Below are 22,215 nucleotides of genomic sequence, written 5' to 3' on the forward strand. Positions count from 1 at the left end.
ATTGGGAACATATTTCCAGAGTATATACATACTTCTTTCCATAGTAGTGGTGCATATATCTCACAACAATTTAAGAAGATCTGTATGACATAAGCTTTTATTCAATACCTTAGAAGACACCATTTGGACAAATAGTATGAAAGCAGTGTATTGGGTGTTGTGAGTTTGTCAGGCCTGAGAGCATTTGTTGACACAGAGTAGTGAACCCTTTGCTAGCTGGCAGCAATGGGTCTCTGTGTCACATTTTCACAGCTTATAAAAGGCCAAACTGTGGCCTGCTTTATGGCCATGGAGGACAATAAGGAGGCATCTGGTATTTCCTTATCCCCATACACTGGCTATTGATGTTTATGGAATCTATGTACGTTGCATCTATGTACGTTTATGCAATCTATGAAAAAACGTTGCCTTCATATCATCCGTACATCCTGCCCCCTTCCCTGCTCATGTCTATAAGAGTAAGTGGGAGGCGGGGAGAATGGTCGGGGCCTTGGCTTCACCTCAACCAGGCACAGACCTTGTGCAGAGTAGCTACTGCCCCTGGAGCAACAGGAAACTGGCAGACTAACAAGAGTTACAGTCTGGCTCCTGAATGGCTCCTGGGCTTGTGGTAAAGTCACTATTGAGCCCAAAACAATGCAAACCGGTCTTTGAAAGCTATGAAAAACAGATTATTTGTTTTTATTTATTTTTCCTCCCCAAAGTAATATTTTTAGGACATTAAGGCAAGGAGATTATTTATATTTATTTATTTCTGGTGTTGGTGGGGTATAAATGAATTATTCAAAATAAGTCTCTTTTAGGCGTGATACTGAAATCCCACATTTTTTTATTTGCAATCAAAGCATAAATTTCTTCTTTTGAGCAGCTTGCATCTTATTTATCAGCTCTTGGGAATAATATTATGTTCCTTAGTATATTAGGAATTTGTTTCTGAACAGAAGCCTGAGAGAGAACTCCTGACTCGCGGCCCCCGTTCTAACTAATATTTTATATCACCTTCCTCTCACATCCACTCCTGAATGCAAACATGCCAAAAGATCAAAAGCCATGGATGTTTTTTTAATTAAAATCATGGAGTTCATGATGCCTATAACAGTCTAGGACTGAAGTCTTGATTCAAGCATAGGCAAAGAAAAATCAAAAGACAATATTGTGTAATCAACTGTCTTTTTTGGCAGGTGAGTCTGAGAGTTCAGATCATGTGGCCTGTCTCTATTTTCTTATTTTTACAAAATATTTTACAAAACTATATCCAAAATTCTGTTACACTGTTTAAGTATAATATGGTTTATGGAAGTAAGGAATTTCCATGCCCTTTAAAGCAACCCATCTCTGGTATACAGTATTCTGAAGGCTCAACATAAAATAACCAGAGAGAACTCTTTCTAGTGTAATCTTAGCTTCTGACCCCCATCCCTGTTTGAATCCTACTGAGGGAATCATTTCTCAAGTGTCAGCTTTATAGTAGATATTGTTATTATTTTGCCCTCTGGTCAAATAAATTATAATGCATTTTTTTCACAAATTAAGGCACATAACAAAATATGTAATCACTCATTAGATAAATGACTATAACAGCTCCTTCAAAGATACTTTAAGAGCTCTGATAAATAATACATATAAGAAACAAAGTTCATATATTATACATTCCAAAACATATATTGAGCCAAGTTGATGCTTTTTAGTGATTTACATACTAGGTATTTTATTAGTTTAGGGAGGTTTTGTTTTCTTCTAATGTTAACTACATATTTAATAATTATGGGTGAACATTAAGTTTGGAGGTGCAATTCAGAAAAGCAACCAAGTCCCTGATCCTTGAAACTGCTCCATGTGGCTCCACCTGTCTGGAGCAATTTGAAGGAGAAGAGCACAAGTTTGGATGCTTACCCAAAGATTATCAGACGGATTTGAACCTTATCTGTCTACCAAAGTAGTGTGTAAATCTAAAAAAAACCCAAGCTATTTTACAAGTTTTCCAGGATTTATGTAGATGAAGAGGGGGGGAGGCAGAATTAGCATGAGAGGAAGCTTTCTGGAGATATTTCAATATTGCGGTCTTAGCTGGAAATCAAAGTGCAGAGGTGTGTAAAGCTGAGCAACAAATGGAGGAGCAACATTAACAGAAGTTTTACAGTGTCTCCAAAAAGTTTCAGCTGGGAATGAAATAAAGGGGGAGGGATTTTTGGCTTTATTCTGGGAAAGGGAAGGACTTCCTATTTCATATACAAATGTTCACCTAGCCCTACTATTTTCATGAATATTCCACAAATCATTTACCTTGGAGTAATTGGATAATTTACCTTGCATTAATGTTGAAAGAACACTAGGAATTGAAATTTCAGTTAGATCACAATACTATTACATAAACTGCACTAAAAGTCTGTGTTAAACTAACATTTTTCTGGAAAATCCAAGTCAAGAATATTCTCAGTTACTCAATTGTAAATGTAGAGTATTCTGCCTCCATTAACTGGCCATCTACATGGATCAAGTTCTCCTAACACCCTGCGCAAGTGGTGTGGAGATGCTTTGTTCACTATGCCAGCAGACTGGAGTCCTGAAATTCAATACCTCTAACAGTACAGGATTCAAGGGAGTGGAGGTATGTTTCAGCATAAGTTGCTTTGTGGGGGCTGGATTACCAGGCTAGAAGGTGCTCACAAATAAAGCCACACTTATGCAAAGTTACTCAAACAATGCTTTTCTCTCACTCCCCAAATAATCTTTAACCATTTCAGAGAAAATATCATGCAAAGTTTGAGCCTTGACAACTTTTGACCCTTACCTGTAATTCAACTCTTAACATTTAATCTCCATAAGCAAATAACATGTTTCACCTCAGAAACTTGCAAAAGGCAGTGGAGGCCCATTACCCTTGCATCTCACCACTAAATTGTGTGTTGTTTCCTGTCCAGGGACAGTCATTTGTTGATTAAAGGAATCTGTGAGATTACCTCAGAGGGGTAAGGCACATCTCTCTCACCTATCACTACAGTAATGGTGAAGTCATCCTTTCTTACTGAAGACATCCTTTCATTCAATCCCCACTCCTTCAGGTTTGTAATAAAGTACAGGTGCATTGGCTTGGTGATCATAAACTGAGCACCTAGTAGAGAGTGCTTTGAATCAAAACCATGGTCCAGGCACAATCTGTTTCAATTTATAGACTCAAAAACTCAAGATGAGCTCTTTCAGGGAAATAACAAGATGCTGAGCGAGCTCAAAATAATAATGGTGAAACTGACCACATATTTATGAGCCCGGTAGAGAAAGTTACTCTCTCTGTTTTATTTTGTCTGATCGATTCACTACAGAAAGAGATTTCTGATTCCTTGTGGGAAACTACAGTACGTGCCAACCACTAAATTGACAGGCAATGTGTGTATGTGTGAGCATGTGTCCTCTGAGGTTTACAGTAGTTCCTATTTCTAGGGAAACCATTCCCTTTTTCCATTCATGTTCAGAATGGCTGACTTGGTCAGATGTTGGCTCCAGCGGAGAACATGTAGTGTTGGGGAAAGAAAAAGCTAATAATAAATAGACCTAAAAATTGTTAAGGAAACAAACTAAAATGAGAGGAAGACAGTCAGGAAGCAGTGAAAAGAGATGGAAGATTAAAAATGTTAATGATTATAGAATGATTCAATATTCACTATATTTGCCTGGGACCTTGCTATATTCTAACAATGTAATCCATACCTAATTAGCTAAATATAAGGGGTTAGATCCTCAGCAGGTATAAATCAGCATAGTTTCATTGACTTCAGTGGAGATCTAGTGATTTATACCAACTCCAGAACTGCTCCTAAGAATCTTAATTTCACTGGGCCTTGTTCTCTCTCAGTACAATAGCAGCAAACTAAAAATAGAGCACATTAGTTTATTACAGTCAGACTTATGCTGTTAGTTATAGACTGAACATATTCTTTTTCTGTGATGCCATTTTTCTTTCTCTAAGAAGCAGTAAGAGAGAAAGTAAATCCAGGGAAACATCTCCTAAAGCATAGCTGATGCACTGCAGGATATGGGCAACTCCCTTTAATAATCAATACATTATGATGGGACAATTGAGCTCCAGGAAAGTAGACTCAGAATTTAAGGCCACAAGGGATCACGATGATCTGGTCTGATGATCCTGCATGATGATCCTGCACATCTCAGGCCACAGAATCTCACCCATCCACTCCTGTAATTGACCCATAACCTCTGGCTGAGTTACTGAAGTCATCAAATCATGATTTAGAGATGTGAACTTACAGAGAATCCACCATTTATTCTAGTGTAAACTTGCAAGTGACCCAGGTCCCATGCTGCAGAGGAAGGCAGAAAATCTCTGCCAATCTGACCTGGGGGAAAGTTTCTTCCCAATCACAAATATGGTGATCATTTGGACCCTGAGCATGTCAGCAAGGCAGCCAGACACTTGCGAAAAATTCTCTGTAGTAACTCAGAGCTCTCTCCTTCTAGTGTCCCATCTCTGGCCATTGGGATAATTGCCACTAGCAGTTGCAGATTGGCCACGTTATTGTAAGCAGTTCCATCATATCATCCCCTCCATAATCTTATCAAGATCAGTCTTGAATCCAGGAAGGTTATTTGACCCCACTGCACCCCTTTGAAGACAGTTCCACAACTTCATACCTCTGATGATTAGACACCTTCATTTAATTTTAAGCCTAAACTTGTGGATGGTCAGTTTATATCCATTTGTTCTTGCGCCATCATTGGCACTTAACTTTTACTCCTCTCCCTCTCTTGTGTATCCTTCAGATGTATTTATAGAGAGCAGTCATATCTCCTTTCAGCCTTTGTTTGGTTAGGCTAAATAAACCAAGCTCTTTGAGTCTTCTCTCATATGGTAGGTTTTCCATTCCTCTGATCATCCTAGTAGCCCTTCTCTGTGCCAGTTCCAGTTTGAATTAATCTTTCTTAAACATGGGATACCAGAATTGAACACAGTATTCCAGATGAGGTCTCACCAGTGTCTTGTATAACGGTACTAACACTTCCCTGTCTCTACTGGAAATACCTTGACTGATTTATCCTTGAACTGCATTAGACTTTTTTCACAGTCACATCACATGGGCAGCTTATATTCATCCTTTCTCCTCTGTTGCTTCCAAATGATATATCCCCAGTTTATAGTAAAAAATCATGTTGTTAATTCCTAAGTATATAACCTTGCACTTTGCACTATTAAATTTCATCCCATTTCAATTACTCCAGTTTTCAAAGTCATCCCGATCTTCTTGTGTGATATTCTGTTCCACCTCTATATTAGGAATACCTCCCAGCTTTGTGTCATCTGAAAATTTTATAAGCATGCTCTCATTTTTGTTCCAAGATCATTAAAGAAAATGTTAAATATGATTGGTCCCAGGATTGATCCCTGAGTAACTCCACTAGTAATCTCCTTCCAGCCTGACAATTCACCTTTCAGCATGACCCATTGTAGCCTTCCCTTTAACCTATTCTCTATACACCTTTCTATTCTCACATTAATCCCCATCTTCTCTAATTTAACTAATAATTTCTAGTGTAGAAATGTATCAAATGCCTCACTGAAATCCAGGTAGATTATATCTACTGCATTTCTTTTGTCCAAAAAAACTCAACAACATGGTCATCTTCTCAAAGAAGATCAGGTTGGTCTGACACAATCTGCCTTTTGAAAAACCATGTTGTATTTTATTCCAATTACCATTTACCTCTATGTTCTTAACTACTCTCTCTTTCAAAATTTGTTCCAAAACCTTGCATACAATCAAGGTCAAATTAACAGGCCCGTAGTTTCCTGGATCCCTTTTCCTCCATTTTCTTAAAAATAGGTAATACATTAGCAATTCTCTAGTCATAGGGTACAACCCTCAAGTTTAGGGATTTATTAAAAATCCCTGCTAGTGGGCTTGCAATTTCTTGTGCCAGTTCCTTTTTTAATATTCTTAGGTGGAGATTATTTGATTGTCCTGATTTGGTCTCATTAAACAGTTTTGAGTTTCACTTCCACTTCAGATGTGGTAATTTCTACTTCCATATCTTCATTTCTATTAGCCACCCTGCCACAACACATAAACTCCTAATTATCCTTACTAAAAACTGAGGCAAAATATTAATTTAAAAGTTTGGACATACCTAGATTATCTCTAATCTCCACTCCATCTTCAGTTCTTAGCGGTCCCACTCCTTCTTCTTTCCTTGTTTTCTTTTTATTTATATGGCTATAGAACTTTTTACTATTAGTTTTAATTTCATTTGAATGGTCCATCTTTGCTTCTATTATTGCAGCTCAGATATTTCCTTATACCTTCTGACCTCCAATAGATAGCTTTCCTTGCTGATCAGTCCCATCTTCCATTCCTTGTAGACCAGGGATCGGCAATCTTTGGCATGTGGCCCGCCAGAGTAAGCCCCCTGGCAGGCCGGGCCGGTTTGTTTACCTGCCATGTCCACAAGTTCAGCCAATCGCAACTCCCACTGGCTGCGGTTCACCGTTCCAGGCCAATGGGGACTGTGAGAAGCGGCACGGGCTGAGGGATGTGCTGGCCACCATTTCCCCCGCAGCCTCCATTGGCCTGGAACAGCAAACCGCGGCCAGTGGGAGCTGTGATCGGCTGAACCTTCAGATGCGGTAGGTAAACAAAACCAGCACGGCCCACCAGGGGGCTTACCCTGGCTGGCCACGAGCCAAACTTTGCCGATCCCTATCGTAGACTTTCCGATCCCTGTTGTAGACTTTCCATTTTCTCTAAATAACCTGTTTGAGATGCTTGCTCATCCAGTTTGGTCCAGTTTGGCTCATCCCCTTGCCTATAAATGTTTCCCCTTGCTTGGGATCTAGGCTTGATAAAGCTTCTGCAGCTTTCACTTCAAATAATTCCAAGCCTCCTCCACATTGAGAGCCTTAAGTTCTTCAGTCCAGTCCATTTCCCTCACTTATTCCCTAAATGTTTTTTAAGTTTTCCCTTTTGAAATCAAGTTGCAGACCTGTATTTGTTTATCCTTCCATTTAGTTTAAACTGAATTACCTCACGGTCACTAAAACCAAGGTGGTCCTATACAACCAGTTTTTCTATGAGGTCCTCACTATCCACCAATACTAAGTCTAAAATGGCATCACCCTTGTTGGTTTGGTGATTATTTTGGTGAAGAAATATATCAGTTATCAGATTCAGGAATATCTGGGTCCTACCATTATTAGTAGCACTTGTCCTCCAATCTATAGCTGGGAAATTAAAGTCTCCCATCATCACACAGTTACCATTAGTATTTATTTCATTAAAAATATTAGAGGTCTCTATCCATATTCAAATTGGATCCTGACGATCTGTAGCATAGCCCAAACACTGTTCCAGTGGAGCCTCTAATATCTTTCTCCCCAAAGTGATTTTTGACCCAAACATTCTGTTTTATCCACTCCATCACTTCTAATTTCTAAACAATCTACTTTGTTATTAATATACAATGCTAGTTCACCACCTTTACCTTTATTTCTGTCTTTTCTGAACAGCACATGCCCTTCAATACCTGTAGTCCCATCATGACTACTCTTCCACCATATTTCTGTTATCCCAATAATATCTGGTTTCACTTCCTGCACCAGTAGTTGCAATTATTCCATTTTGTTAACTGGGCTACTTGCATTGGTGCACAGACATCTTAGTTGTTTCTGCTTGGCTTCACCCAGATGCCTCACCTGATTAGGTACAGACATTCTATTGCTAGTACCACCTACCTGACTGTTAGTGTCATTGCTACTGGCATTATCTTTCCTCTTGATGTCTATTTTGCTACCCTCTGTTCCTTTCTCAATTGTTGTAACCTCTTTTACTTGATTTTCCTCCTGCTCAAAATTAGAATCAGGTGTGGAGATGGCATAAATATCTACCAAATTCCACCCTCCAAAAAAGCCCCTAGTTTAAAGCTCTTTTAATCAGTTGTGACAATCTCCATCCCAGAAGACTATTTACTTCTGTGCTTAGGTGGAGTCCATCCCATGAGAACAGTCCACTGTCCATGAATGCTTCCCAGTAATCAAAAAGAAAAGGAGTACTTGTGGCACCTTAGTGATTAAAAAATGTATTTCAGTATAAGCTTTCGGGAGCTACAGCTCACTTCATTGGATGCATTTGGTGAAAATACAGTGAGGAGATTTATATACCCACACAGAGAACATGAAACAATTATTATACACACTGTAAGGAGAGTGATCACTTAAGATAAGCCATCACCAGCAGGAGGGGGCATGGAAGGAGAAAAACCTTTCATGGTGACAAGCAAGGTGGGCCATTTCCAGCAGTTAACAAGAACGTCTGAGGAACAGTGGAGGGTGGGGTGGGGGGAGAAATAACATGGGGAAGTAGTTTTATTTTGTGTAATGACTCATCCACTCCCAGTCTCTATTCAAGCCTAAGTTAATTGCATCCAGTTTGCTAATTAATTCCAATTCAGCAGTCTCTCTCTGGAGTCTGTTTTTGAAGTTTTTTTGTTGAAGAATAGCCACTCTCAGGTCTGTAATCAAGTGACCGGAGAGACTGAAGTGTTCTCCGACTGGTTTTTAAATGTTATAATTCTTGACATCTGATTCGTGTCCATTTATTCTTTTATGTAGAGACTGTCCAGTTTGACCAATGTACATGGCAGAGGGGCATTGCTAGCTCATGATGGCATATATCACATTGGTAGATGCGCAGGTGAATGAGCCTCTGATGGTGTGGCTGATGTGTCTCCTGAATAGATATGTGGAGAGAGTTGGCAATGGGCTTTGTTGCAAGGATAGGTTCCTGGGTTAGTGGTTCTGTTGTGTGGTGTGTGGTTGCTGGTGAGTATTTGCTTCAGGTTGGGGGGCTGTCTGTAAGCAAGGACTGGTCTGTCTTCCAAGATCTGTGAGAGTGATGGGTCGTCCTTCAGGATAGGTTGTAGATCCTTGATGATGCACTGGAGAGGTTTTAGTTGGGGGCTGAAGGTGATAGCTCGTGGCGTTCTGTTATTTTCTTTGTTCGGCCTGTCCTGTAGCCATCTGTTGATCATCATAATCTTGTCTCACCTTCATTCTCCTCCTCTAGGGACAGAAGTTCACCTGAACTTTCATTTGTTTAAGCATCTTCCCCAGCCTGCTGTAGTCCCCCTTGATGCATTCAAGTGAGAATCTAGCACTATCATTTGTTCCCATGTGAAGGACAGTCAGTGGATTCTTTTCTGCATACATTAGGATCCTCTTCAGCCTTAGGTCCACATCCCATATTTTAGCTCCTGGCAGACAGCACACCCTTCTGTTCTTAAAATCAGCTCTGGTACCAGGTTTGTCTGTTCGTCTAAGTAGGGAGTTCCCAGTCATGTAGAACTGCCTCTTCCTCATGTTGGAATGATTATCCAGCCTTCCTCCTTACATTCTTTCTGGCTGAAAGTCATCTTGTCTTTTTGTTGTCCCTTGCAATCTTCTGTGCATCATCCTCTGTCCTCCTGGGGCTTGAGCTCAGGCAATCTCCATTGACTCTTCCCCTCTTCTTGTAGGACTAGCTGCTCTTTTTCTCATCTTCCTTGCTCTCCCATTTTCTGTTACTGCCTGCTGTACCCCTTCCTCATTTCTCAACTCAGAAAACCTGTTCCTGCTCCATTTTTCCTTCACTAGCTGCATGACTGAAAAATATTTAATGATTTGTAGCATCTTTGTTTATTTATCATGAGGTAGAGAGGTTTATATTAACAAAGAATATTGCTATCATGTCCCAGCAAGAATTGCGGGTCAAGGAGACAAGTGTCAAGTTCTGTCATTCTGCTGCAGAGTCCACAATTTTGGTTATCTATGGAGACTGTTATACAACAAAGGTCATGGATCTGGTGAATGTAGGAGAGGTCCTGTCTAGCCTCTAATATTTTGCCAGTTGTTGTTTTACTGATACACAAATGCGCGCGCACACACACAATCCTTTACTGATAATGAGAAAGAGGCAAGGCACCTAGCTCACAACTATCAAAACTGACATATTGCCTGCAATCAAGATAACTTTATTTTTCTGTGATTCCATTTCTGCTCTCACCCTCCTCCATTGAGAACCCTTCCTCACCTTAGAGCTACACTGCATAGAATTAAGAAATACAAAACTCTACATTTTATAAAAAGTTGCCATTGTGATCCTCAAGTGCCTCATTAAACAGCTAGTTATCAGTATGAGCTCTGGTGCATAGGAAGCCTCCTGCTGCTTATTGGACCTCCTGCTGGTATCATAGTTACTGTCCTAGTCCCTCTGCTGTGCTTCCCAAGGAGTTTCCTTCCTACTGTAAACTGCAAATGCCGCTTCTATCTGCTCACCTCCAAAAAAGTGTATTTACAAGTAAAAGGCCTATCCTCTCCCTCATCATCCCCAAAGTTGGAAGTTGATACTTGTACTCTACTGTCTCTGAACGATAGTGCATAACCTAGAGGAACAATGAGAATCCATATAAAGGAAGGATTTGCTGGCAAGCACTTTAAGAAATAGTGAGTTCTGTAGCAGCCTTGACTGTCTGGCTTTACTTCCAATTATTTCATGCTTTGTGGTTAAAGTGATACCTCTTTTGTGAGCAGACAGCCCTAAGATTCAATGTAAAAAATGTACCAACCAGGTTCTTTCTAAAACAACATGTACTTACCATCCATTTGTTATTTGTATTAGAGTTAACACCTAGAGGACATAATTGGAATCAGGGCCCTTTGCTACTAGGCACTGTACCAATAGTGGAAAAGACAACCTTAGTAAGAGACTGCCTCTGTCCTGAAAAGCCTGCAGTCTAAACAGGGTGGGAGGGGAAATGGAGGCACAGAGATGTAAAATGACTTGCCCCAAATCACAGAGCTGATTGGTGGCAGAGCCAGGAATATAATATAGGGTTCCTGAGCTCCAGTCTAGAGCCATGTTACTTAAACTACATTGCCTCTCTGTCATAAAAGGCAAAATGTGATGATTATTTGCCATGTAAGTGTAACACCAACAGACCCTGTTGTCAGGCACCTGAATCAAACCTGGGACCTCTGGCGCTTAATACATAAGCTTCTACTGCATGAGTTAAAAACAAGACTGTAGCAGACTCATCAATCTATAGCCAGTACTATGGGGGCAGAGTGCCATACCAAGTAGGCCTGGGTTACATAAGCACTAGTGAGGCTTGACTGTTAGATGTTTGTTGTTTGTTGTCTACTATCTTCAAAGTTTCTTATGCAGGACCAGTCACAACACAGGGCAGAAAACATGAGCTGACATTGATCCAAAGATGTGCCCAGTATAACTTATGAGGACAGTGCCAGTTGACATCACACACACACAAAAATAAATAATCAAGATGTTTATTTAAGTAGTTGAAAAATTAGATAGCTACATTATTAAATGGTTAATTGTACAAAAGGAATTCTTGATAAATAATCAAGATGTTTATTTAAGTAGTTGAGAAATTAGGTAGCTACATTATTAAATGGTTAATTGTACAAAAGGAATTCTTGATTGATTCCCTACTGGTCATTTTATGGCTGTGTGTTACAAAATATGCCTGGAATATTTTTCCTGGTAAGTTCAGATAATTTATTTCAGCTGACTATCATTGGCATTCTCCTGTAAGTGAGTTCACCTTTAAATGTTTGTTAACTTGCCAATAATTGTATTGGGCGTTAGATCAGGAAAAGTAACCCTGTGATTCAAGTGGTGCCAAGTGCTTGTGAGTTCCTGGTTGCTTTTTGTGGTGGTGGGAAGTCATGCTCCTCCAGGAAAAATGTCAAAATGGAAAGCTTTGTGTGTGTGGGGGGGAGGGGAGGTAGATAGTAAGAGACAGAGGACCCCTCCCTCTCTCTGGCAGCATATAGACATGCAAGAATTTTTTCACATGGAACCCAGTTCATATAATAAGCTATGCAATCTAGAGATCACTATTCAGAAAGGCATTCAGTTTTTCACTGATATTGTGTTCAGGAAACCCTATATTCCCTACCTACAAGTCATCCTGAGATACATATATAAATACTTCAAGAACTGCAAAGGTAGCCTTAGATGAGAACACCAACCAAATACATTTTCTGAGTTGGAGAATGTCCTTCAGGATGACCTCACATTCCTCTTATTTAGTAATCTTCATCAAAGGTCACTGTGGCAACCTACCTGTCAGGTGAGGAAGATTGGAAATGCTGCTCACTCCACAACCCTTTAAGGATACTCCATGTGTCAGCCAGAAGATGGCAATACTGCAGTAAAGAACAACTGAGTCCTGTCTCTTCTCTAAGTAATAAGAAGTTGCCAGACACAGGATCCTCTGGTTTTCCCTGGCTCTGTAGGGGTCAGACTATCAAACACATCTTCAGCCTGCCTGCTTATCAGTTTTCATAGATTACTAAGACAGAAGAAAACATTGTGATCATCTGGTCTGACCTCCTATATAACACAAGCTATAAAACTTTCCCCAAAATTATTCCTAGAGCATATTTTTTTAGAAAAATATCCAACCTTGATTTAAAAATTGTCAATGATGGAGAGTCCACCATGATTCTTGGTAAATTGTTCCAATGATTAATTACTCTCACTGTCAAATATATGCTGTATTTCCATTCTGAATTTCTGTAGTTTCAACTTCCAGTCATTGAATCGTTTAATATCTTTATCTGATAGATTGAAGAGCCCATTATTAAATATTTGTTTCTCAAGTAGATATTTGTGGATTATAATCAAGTTACATTAAATAGATAGACTCAAAGAGCTCTGTCACTATAAGGCATGATTTCTGATCCTTAAATGATTCTTTTGGCTCTTCTCTGAACCCTCTCCAATTCGTCAACATCCTGTTTCAATTGTGGGCACCAAAAATGAACACAGTTTTCCAGCAGTGGTCGCACCGGTTCCAAATACAGAGATAAAATAAACTATGTATTCCTACTTGATATTCCAAGGATTGCATTAGTTCTTTTGGCCATAGTGTCACATTGGAAGCTCATATTCAGATTATCCACCATCACCCCCAAATCTTTTTCAGAGTCACTGCTTCCCAGGATAAAGTCCCCCATCTTGTGCATAGGGCCTATATTCTTTGCTCCTAAATGCATATTTTAAAGTTAGCTGCATTAAAAAAAACACTTATAATTTGCTTGTGCCAGTTTACCAAGCGATCCAGATCACTCTGCATTAGTGACTGGTCCTCACCATGATTTACCACTCTTGCAGTTTTTGTGTCATCTGCAAACTTTATCAGTGATGATTTTGTTTTCTTCCACATCATTGATAAAAATGTAAAATAGCGTAGGGCCAAGAAACAATCCCTTTGGGATCTCATTAGAAACACACCTGGGTGATGACAATTCCCCATTTACAATTACATTTTGAGACCTATCAATTAACTAGTTTTTAATCCATTTAGTGGGTTTCATGTTAATTTTATATTCTAGTTTTTTAATCAAAATGTGTGGTACCAAGTCAAACACTTTACAGAAATCTAAGTATGTCACTTCAACATTATTATTTTAATCAACCAAATTTATAATCTCAGTAAACAAATGAAGTTAGTTTCAGAGGATCTATTTTCCATAAACCCTGTTTATTTGCATTAATTACATTATCCTCCTTTTATTCTTTATTAGTCAAATCCTGTATCAGATGCATCATTATCTTGCTCAGGATCAATGTCAGGCTTACAGGCCTGTAATTACCTGGGTCATCCATTTCCCTTTTAAAAAAGGGAAAATGACACATTAGCTTCCTTCCACTAGTCTGGTATTCTCCCAGTGCTCCAAGACTTATTGAAAATCAGTGCTAATGGTCCTGTGAAGTCCTCAGCCAGCTCTTTCAAAAATTCTTGAATGAAAATTAACTTGATCTGCTGATTTTAAAATGTCTGACTTTAGTAGCTTCTGTATAACATCCTCCAAACACACTAGGGCAACAGAAAAGAGTACAGAATACAGAAAGAGTATTGTTACCATATGAAAAGACTATATCCTCTGGGGTTGGTTTTTTCTTCCTTTTCTGCATTATTATTATTAATTCTACCATTTTCATCTAGTAATGGATAATACTAATCCTAATAATTGTTTTTTTAAAAAAACCCTGTTCCATATTGTCCTTAATTCTGCAGGCCATAGATTTCCCCTTGTGTCCCTTTGCTTTGCTTATCAATTTTTTACAATTCTTAACTTTTGATTTTATATTATTACCATCAACTTCCCCTTTCTTGTATTTTTATATTTTTTTAATTTTTTTTATAGCTATCTTAATTTCATTTCTCCTCCAAACCAATTTCTTTTTTTAACCAGTATGGCCTTCTTCCTTGATTGTGGCTTTTGAGGCATCTAGTGAGGTGTTCTTAAATGATTCCCAATTATTGTTCACATTTTTCTGATTAAATTCTTCCTCCCAGATTATTTGGCTCATAATTGTTTTCAGTTTTGTGAAATGGGCCAAATATAAATGTTAAAGCACCAAATATAAATGTTATTGGTCTGGACTTTTTTTTCTGTTTGCACATTATAAATGTGGTCAAGTCATGATCATTTATATCTAAGCTATCATTAATTTTTTTGTTCTTTGATCAGTCCCTCTTTATCTGTTAAGTTTTCCTAACTTTTTCAGTTACGAAATTGTCTACAATGTTTAGAAATGAACATTGAACATATTTTAAAAACACCAGGAAGATTTTAAAGCCTCTTCTTGACAGCTGATTCTACTCATCCTTTTTCTAGGGCAGAAAAATTTACTTTCAAAAGGATTCAGTGCTGATTTCCTTCTTTCTTTCTTTTCTTTTTTTTTAATGGTAAGTATGTGAAGCAAAATGACAAAATGTCAGTTATCCCCAACCCTTCAGTATCTGCTTTGCAAAATGTCTGAGTGCAACACAGAGCAAAGTAGTTGAAGACAGAGATTGATTGCAGCTTTCTGCCTACTTAGCTTAAAATGATACAAATGCAGGCCATATATTTTGGTTAGGTTTAATACAGTTCACTTTGAGTTAATCTTAAAACCTTAGTCAGTATGTATTCTCTGCCCTTTCGCATTCAAAACTGTTCATTTCAACAATGGTAATGCCAACTTGTTTCATATGGTAATTCTGTATATGGGTGCTATGGTTTGGCCACATAAATATGACATACAGACAGAAACTGAAACAGCAAAGGGACTTGGAAAAGGTGTACACTACAACTATAATTGAGCCAAAAGACCCAGTTAGTGCTCAGTTTTCTTCTGCATCCAAGCTTTATTCAGCGCAAGGCAAGAGTGTTGTCTGGGAGCGGGTTATGGCTGCCCAATCCTATGCTTGCGCCACCCCTTTAAAAGTTAGTCACTTGGCAGTTCTAATTTTTGTCAGTGGAGGATCATCACAGCAGTTCTCTACCATGCCCTCTCTCCTGCCCCACCTCTGACTCAACCACTGTCAACCCCCCACATACCCTATCCCTCCTTCAGCAGGGACAGGTTTGGTGACTGGTGCAAGAGCTGTCTGCACCAGGGGAAAGTTCCATTCCAGAAAGTTAATCCTGTGCTGGCCATTTATGGGCAGAATCTAACAACTCTGTGTCACCTGAGTGGTGCAAGGTGTTCAGATTGGGGCCTCATTGTCCAGTTCATCACACTGATGGGACCTCATAATGTCTTCATAATCATGTTAATACCATGGATGTAACCAGTTCCCTGATTAAGACATAGTGTTGGGCCAGTACAAAATAAGATATGGAGTGTGATTTCCAAAGCATCTTTAGGAGTACAAGTCCCATTGATTACTTGTGCTTCTAAGTCATTTAGGTGCTTTTGAAAATCCAACACAAAACATTTATTTCAAAGAAATGAGCCCCACCTGGCTTTAATGCAATAAGAGTTTCCACCAAGAAAGACTGTTGTTCCTCACAGGGTACGTTTGCCTTATTTAATATGTAAATGGAGTTTAAAATGATCTTCTTCAAATGCAGGAAAAGTTACAGAAGGACATTTGGGCGTGGGGGGAGGGAGGAAGGCATAAAGTGGGAGTTAATTCATATTCGCTTCCTGTCTGTCAGGCTATCTGTTGTCCATAATTTGTCCCGATAATATCTCTCAAAGTGCTAAATCATTACAGAGGCTTTTACATCATATTAGCCACATCAAATACTGATATGAAACAACACAGAGTACAAGGCTTTCATATGGTCCTAATACAGGAATAGTATGGCCCAAAGGGCTATAAATAAGTCTGTTCAGTGCCAAGAAGGATATAGAGACAGGGAAAAAGTATTTCTTCTGGAATTTCATGTTTCCTTCCTGCTTGGAACATTATTTTTCTTGGCTAAGTATTTCTGATTATTCTACTGTATGCAGATGGATATATTGATGTACGTGTAACAGAACTCCATCCTCAGAGAATAACATATAGGCAAATAAACAGTCACTTTTTCTTTTGGCTTTACTTTTCCCACTGGGTTAATTATCCTTGTTACTCTATGAGGCAATATCACTGCTAATAGATGGAACAAATGTAGTCATCTTTTGAAAATACTCACATTTCTTCAAACTAAGAAGCCACAAGAAACTTGTTAGAACAGTAGTGCAAGGGTGTTCAGGGGTTGGTGCTGAATCTTTTGGCATTTTTTAAAAGAAGGCTATCTTAATTAAATCTAACTCTTTTACACAACCAGAATCAAGATAAAGTAGCCTTTTTTCTATAAGTTATCTGAGATTATTTTCTGCTTTCATATATTGAATTTATTGTGTAGTAATACAGCTCAAGATAAGGTAAGACAGTAAGGAGAAAATCCAGAATTATCCTTAAACTGGTAATACATCACAAAATTCAGGAAGAATCTGAAGAAATGTCGAACACATCATGCTGTATGCTTGCAACAGACTGTCCTTCAAGTAGTTAGCACATAAATAGTCACTAGTAAGAACTGTGCCTTTAAGGGCTGAGCTAGGAGTCTGGGTGAGTGATACAGAAGCTCATATTATGCACAGTCATTTGGAACGGGTAACAGAATAAAGTGGTCTTTTTCAAACATCTTAATCAATGTGTGATTATCTTAATCAATACCACAACTAGAAAAGTCATATAAGCATATCCTCCTTCTAAACTATTCCCTTTCTAGCATGTTTGCTCAAATATCATCCCCATACCAGAAATCTAGACCAATAAAAAGGCCTCTTATGTATGAACCTTTCAACTAAACTATGCTGATTCTCAAGTTAACCTGGTCGAATTTCAGCAAGTCTAAAGCTGTGAGAAGTGAGAAGTGGACACACTATTGATTTGCAGTAGAAATCAAGCAGTATCTTGTGGGTGTGATGGACTTCCTGGGGGTGCAACCTGGGGGTGCAACCTGGAACTGGGGTACCTATGAGCCCTCTGTCTCACCAGCCTGGGCCCTCTCTCACACTGTGATGCTGTGAAAAGCTGCAGACCCCTCCAGATCTTGGACTAACACAGACAGGGACACACCCAGATGCAGTTACATTATTGCTTTCATCCTGGATGGAGTCATGCATAGTGGGTGCCCCATGCCTCCTGCTTATGGTTGCTTAGCATCTATGCTGCAGGCCCCTGCTAGCTGCAGCCTGGCTCTCTGCTTCCCAACCAGTGTCCCTAGCCCAGCTTGGAGGATGCTGCCTGCTATGCTGGATTGCAAGCGTGAGTGCTGAGGGAGGGGAAGGAAGCCAGCATGCTTAGCTGATGAGCTGCACTGTCATGTATCTCTATGTAGCAAAGGGTAGAGGGGGAGGGATAGCTCAGTGGTTTGAGCATTGGCCTGCTAAACCCAGGGTTGTGAGTTCAATCCTTGAGGGGGCCATTTAGGGATCTGGGGCAAAAATTGGGGATTGGTCCTGCTTTGAGCAGAGGGTTGGACTAGATGACCTCCTGAGGTTCCTTCCAGCCCTGATATTCTATGATTAGCCCCTCATGCACCAACAATAGAGTGGCTCCAGCCAGTTCTGTCCATCTCCCCAGCCTAGGGTCCCAGGACTGAATCGTCCTGCCCTGGTCAAAAGTGTAAGTTTATTACCCTGTCTGCTCCTCCCTCAATTTGAAGAGAATATGCACAGGATTTTTGTTACTGAGATAAGATTTTTCATACACTTCATTCAAGCCACACTGTTTTTAGGTAAAATATAAAACAAGATTTATTAACTACAGAAAGATAGATTTGAAGTGATTATAAGTTGTGAGCATACAGATCAAAGTAGATTATCTAAGAAATAAAATAAAACACAACCTAAATTCTATAAAATAGACAGGATTTGAATTAAGCAGTGTCTCACCCTGATGGTACAAACAGTCCACCAATCTTCCATATGGAGACAGGGCTTCCTTCTTCCCCACCTGGGACCCTCTTCCCAGTCCAGTATTTGTTTCTGAGGTTTTTCAAGATGTTGTGTTGTGGGGTGAGTGAGGACTGGTGATGATGTCACTTCCCCCTTTATAGCTTCTTCCATGTGGAGGGAATTTCATTGTTCCAAACAAAGCCCACAGCACAATTTGTGGAAAAGTACAGGCACAAAATGGAGTCCAGTATCACATGATCTAGTCACATGCCTTTACATACTTTGATGAGTCATAGCAGCCATTACCCATATACTGGCTGAAGCATCCACAGGAAATTTCATCAGGTGGGGATAAGCTACTTCTAAGGTCTTGCAGGGATCGGCAACCTTTGGCATGTGGCCCACCAGGGCAAGCCCCTGGTGGGCTGGGGTGGTTTGTTTACCTGCCGCGTCTGCAAGTTTGGCTGATCACAGCTCCCACTGGCCACGATTTGCCACTCCAGGCCAATGGGGGCTACAGGAAGTGGCACGAGCTGAGGGATGTGCTGGCCGCCACTTCCCACAGTCCCCATTGGCTTGGGATGGTGAACTGTGGCCAGTGGGAGCTGCGATCGGCCGAACCTGCAGATGTAGCAGGTAAACAAACTGGCCCGGCCCACCAGGGGGCTTACCCTGGAGGGCCACATGCCAAAGGTTGCCGATCCCTGGTCTATTGTGTTTTTTAATGGGCCATTACCTTGAATGGTTCATCTACAATGTGCTGGCTAGACTGGATGTAAACAATGTTGTGGGTGTTACCCAAGAGCAAACACATTGAAATACATCCGATGAAGTGAGCTGTAGCTCACGAAAGCTTATGCTCTAATAAATTTGTTAGTCTCTAAGGTGCCACAAGTACTCCTTTTTTTATTGAAATACTGGTATATAGTCAATATTCATAACTTTAGATACAAAAATGAGACATGAATGCAAATAGGATAATCATATTCAGCAAACCATAACTTTGACATCTTACATGACATATTTGTACAACATTTGTTGCAATTATATAACACTAATGAATATGGGGGTACCAGGGTGTTACTTTGAAGTACAGAATGTCACATTGGGTTTTGTCCATTTTCAACACAAACCCAGGCAAAACTTCCCAATTTCTATGGAGTGACTAATGGAGTTAGTGGCTTCACTCAAATCAACAACTTCAATGTAAAACTCAAACTGTGGTGAGCTAAAAAAAGAGAACATAAAAACTTGAACCAAGTCTACTAGATTTTGCAATGGCTCCAATATGAACATCCAGCAAAGATAGCTTTGGTTGAAAGCAGGGAAGTGAACTCATTTGGTCAAAGATTAGTCAGTAGGTATAATCAAAACCTACCTTTTCTTGAGGAGAAATAAGAAGAAATAAGAAGTGTGTGTGTCTTCACAATCTTGGATTTTCTTCAAACAAAAATCTCTCTCATAAGAAAAATCTTTCAGACTGGAGGAGGGGAGAGGGGAAATCATGTCAGCCCTAACTAGCACCATAGCCAAAAGCAGATGCTGACATTTCTTTGAAACAGAGAATCTGCTAACAAACAGTACAACTGAGCTATGTTAACGTCTGATTTTACCCAGATTTAAATTGATAAGGAAAACTGTCCTCCATATGGACCACAGATCAAAATAAAAATATTCACAAGTGCATCAGTGGATTGTTCTTTACTGGAACCTTTAGGAAGTTATTTTCATTTACAAGAACCTGCACTTTGGTTATATTCCTTGTTCATGAGATTTCAAACACTGAGATTTAATGAGCACAATATCCAGCAATCTGATAACTGGATTTGAAATAATCTCTGCTTCGGCCTTGGGAAATTCTTAAGAAAGTGCTTGCCAATATATCCCATTAACAACTATGTGGGTGAAGCCAGACATGCTTTTGAATGAACTCACACAGAAAAATTATAAAAGACAAAAATATCATATCAAAAGATGAGCCTGGGAGCTTAAATTTGTAACATTGCTGGACACTTAAAATCGTGGTCTTAATAAAGATTTATGGCTCAACAACAACCTGTAACCTATTAAACTCCATTTTTTGTCCTATGGCTGCAGAGATGTTAACAGGCCACTTTACTTTGAATGGTCTCATCTCATACAGCATGTGTTATCTACTTATGCTAAACAATCTGTTCCATCTTGTATTTAAGGTATTGCATACCTTTCCCAGATCTGGAGAAGAGCTCTGTGTATCTTGAAAACTAGTCTGTTGTCTCTTTAACCAACAGAAGTTGGTCCCAAAAAGGTATTCCCTCACCCATCTTGTCTTGCCAATATACCGGCAGCCTTGAGACCTGGTATTGTCTGGCCAATTCTCAAAAAACAGCAATGGGCCCCGATCATCTTAGAATTATAGGGTTAGAAGGGACTGCAAGGGTCACACAGTCTATCCCCTGCCAAGATGCAGGATTTGTTATGTCTAAACAATCCAAGACAGATGGCTATCCAGTCTCCTTTTGAAAACCTCCAATGAAGGCGCTTCCACAACCTCCAAAGGCAGTCTATTCCATTGTCCTACTGTTCTTACAGTTAGGAAATTTTTTTCCTGGAATTTAATCTAAAGCTGCTATACTGTAGTTTGAATCCATTGCCTCTTGTCCTGCCCTCTGTGATAAAAGAGAACAACTTTTCCCCATCTTTTTTTATGGAAGACTTTCAAATATTTGAAGACTGCTATCATGTCCTCCTTTAATCTCCTTTTTTTCCAAATTACCAAACTAAACGGACCCAGTTCCTTCAGGCTTTGCTCATATGACTTGCATTCCATTCCTTTGATCATCTTTGTAGCTCACCTCTGGATCCTTTCCAGTTTCTCCACATCCTTTCTGTACATTGGTGACCAAAATTGGACACAATACTCCAGCTGAGGCCTAACTAGTGCCGAATAGAGAGGTACTATCACGTCCCATGACTTGCATGCTATGCCTCTGTTAACGCAACCTAAAATTGCATTTCCTTTTATTTGCAACAGGATCACATTGCTGACTCATATTGAGGTTGTGATCCACCACAACTCCCAGATCTTTCTCAGCAATGCTGCTGCCAACCCAGTTATCCCCCATTTTTTATGAGTGCATTTGGTTTTTCTTCCCTAAGTGTAGCACCTTACTTTTGTCTTTGAAGAATTTCATTTTGTTGACTATAGCTCAGTTCTCCAATTTATTAAGATCCCTTTAAATTTTAGCTCTATCCTCCAAAGTGTTGGCAACCCCTCACCCAGCTTTGTATTATCTGCAAGTCTGATCAGGATGCTCTCTATTCCAACATTCAGGTCATTAAATAAAGATGTTATACAATATCGGGCCCAGAACAGATCCCTGTGGAACCACACTTGAGACCTCCTTCCAATCTGACATAATTCCATTAATAGCTACTCTTTGTTTGTGGTTGTTTAACCAATTGTGTATCCAGTAGTTCCACTGAGCCCACATTTCTGCAGCTTAATTATCAGAATGTCATGTGGGACTGTGTCAAAAGCCTTACTGAAGTCCAGGTATACTATGTCCACCACATTCCCGCTAGCCACCAATCCAAAGAAGGAGTCAAGCTGGTTTGGCATGACTTGTTCTTTGCAAATCCATGCTGGGTGCTAGTGATCACTCCTTCATCCTCTAAGTAATCATAGAATCATAGAATATCAGGGCTGGAAGGGACCTCAGGAGGTCATCTAGTCCAACCCCCTGCTCAAAGCAGGACCAATCCCCAACTAAATCACAAATTGAATGTTTGATACGTTGCTCTAGTAACTTCCCAGGTATTGAAGTCAGGCTGACTGGTTTATAGTCCTTTGGCTCCTCCTCCCCCCCCCTTTTAAAGATGGGCATTATGTTAGCCCTTCTCTAGTCTTCTGGGACCTCTCCTGTCATCCATGAGCTTGTAAGAATTATTGCCAGTGGCTCCGAGATTTCTTCAGCTAATTCCTTCAGTGCCCTGGGGTGAA

At 39.7% G+C, this 22,215-nt stretch overlaps 1 long non-coding RNA gene across 1 annotated transcript; it reads right to left on the reverse strand.

The window, feature by feature from the left end:
• Nucleotides 1-637: 637 nt before the first annotated feature.
• Nucleotides 638-21,624, reverse strand: LOC122460646. Its single transcript, XR_006282089.1, has 3 exons — nt 21,485-21,624; nt 18,299-18,301; nt 638-648 (listed from the first exon to the last, which is right to left on the reverse strand). It is a non-coding gene; the product is annotated as an uncharacterized LOC122460646 (long non-coding RNA).
• Between the last annotated feature and the right edge of the window lie 591 nt (nt 21,625-22,215).

This window comes from Dermochelys coriacea, chromosome 6 (assembly GCF_009764565.3).
Source record: "Dermochelys coriacea isolate rDerCor1 chromosome 6, rDerCor1.pri.v4, whole genome shotgun sequence".
NCBI classification, from domain to species: Eukaryota; Metazoa; Chordata; order Testudines; family Dermochelyidae; genus Dermochelys; species Dermochelys coriacea.